Source organism: Pteropus vampyrus, unplaced genomic scaffold, assembly GCF_000151845.1.
Source record: "Pteropus vampyrus isolate Shadow unplaced genomic scaffold, Pvam_2.0 Scaffold109, whole genome shotgun sequence".
Classification (NCBI taxonomy): domain Eukaryota; kingdom Metazoa; phylum Chordata; class Mammalia; order Chiroptera; family Pteropodidae; genus Pteropus; species Pteropus vampyrus.
In genome coordinates, this window is record NW_011888890.1 from 5,799,465 (window position 1) to 5,801,495 (window position 2,031).

Genomic DNA, 2,031 nt, shown 5'->3' on the forward strand with positions numbered 1-2,031 from the left:
TCACAATATTTATGGATTTGGACAGTCTCCCCTAGACCTTTGCTACTCAAAGTGTTGCAAGTGCAGAATCTCGAGGCTCACCTCAGACCCACTAAATCAGAATTTTCATTTTGACAAGATCCCCAGATGATTCTTACGCTCATGAAAATGTGAGGTTTCTCTAATGGGCAAACTTCTGAGGTGCCTCAGGATGTGAAACTGTCATTTCTGAATCCCTAGTAACTACTGTGGAACCTGGCATGTCCAAGGCGCTGAGTTTGGTACCATGCCTTTACTTGAACCTAACCTGGCCTCTCGGATTGGTTTAGCTCCCTGTGGAGAAAGGGTTAGAGCTAGAAGCTGTTTTCAAGAGAGGCCTTATAGAACTCCAGTCACAAACAATGTTTTGCGGGGCCCCACGTGACAAGGTGTGATCCAAAACCAGAGAGAGGAATGTTCTCCACATCTCTCCTATGGGACCCAGCACCGCTGGATCGTGGGGCCCCTGGGAGCCTTGGAGGTCCACATTCTCACGTTGGTGCCACGCTCGGGTGAAGCTTTCTGAGTATCGGCAAACCTTAACAAAGGGGAATCTGTTGTGAACAACTGGAACGGGGTGGGGACACTTTTTTGGAACTCCAAGTAATACTTTAGGAGTAACTGCAGGAGTCAATGGTCCTGCAGAAGCAAATGGGAGCAAGATGGTGTGATAGGGGGAATAATGACCCCCAAGATACATTCATGTCCTAATTCCCAGAATCTGTGAATGTTACCTCATATGGCAAAAAGGACTGGCAACTGTTATTAACTTAACGCTCTCGAGGTGGGGAGAGTATCTTGCAATATCCAAATATCCAGGTGGGTTTTATGGGATCATAATGGTCCTTATAAGAGGGATGCAGGAGGAATCAGAGTCGGAGGAGTAAGAGAATTGACAACAGAAGCAATAGTTGGAATGATGTAAGAAGGGGCCTTGAGCTGAGGAAGGAGGGCAGCCTCCAATAACTAGAGAAAGTAAGGAAACAGTCTCCCCTACAGCTTCCTGAAGGCACCAGCCCTGCTGGCATTTTGGTTTTAGCTCGGTGAGACCAGTGTCAGACTTCTATCCTACAAAACTGTAAGAGAATAACTGTATGTTGTTTTACGCTTCCAAATTTGTGGTAATTTGTCACAGCGACACTGGAAAACTAGTACAAGCAGGAAATCTGAGTTACTCATATTAATGTGAATCCATCTGTTTACACAAGCTGGGACATGGGATACAGTCTGGTTTACTCAAGTCGAAGTCCCACGGTCCTGAACTGCCAGAAATTGGTTTTATTTCCAGCTGTTTGGCTCTTGGAAAACTCTAGAAAGAAACATACCCCCTTGGGAGTGGGCTGAAAGGTCAAGGGGTTGGTTTTTATCTCAATTTCAAAAGATCCAGCATTTTTCAAGCAGATTTACTACTTCGTACAAGACTGCTCTCCCAAAGGCATCTTCCTAGCCTAAAACCTCAAGCAGTTCTTGAGAGCCAAAGCTTCCAGAGAGCAACAAAGAACTTGTCATTCTGTGTTGATAAATTGATTGCTGGGAGCTCTGGAGGCTTGGTGGGGAAAGCCAGTCATCACAACCATGTAGGGAAAGTCCCTGGGGCCATTGATGCAGAAAACCAGTAGCTTCTATAATAAATCAATCCCTTCCCAGAAGAACTTCAGTTTATTATTATTATTATTATTTTATTACTATTGATTTATGGGGAAACCTTAAAGAGTAAAGGGGGGGGGCATGTCAGATCTGTCTAGACCATGAAATCCACCTGACATTATGATTCTTATGAACCATTTGAGCTATTCCCTTTGAAAAGCCTCATTAAAAGTGGAGTTCTCAGCAGCTTTGAATTTCACATAGCCTCCCTTTGGAGCACTAACAATGGTGTAGATGCTGGAGAATCCCAAATGCTAAACAATTTCCTTGGTGTCCACAGCTAAATCTACTTTCTCAAGATCACTGCAAATCGCATTACTTTAGTTACGGGTAACTGATTCTGAGCCTCTTGGAAGAGATTTCTCT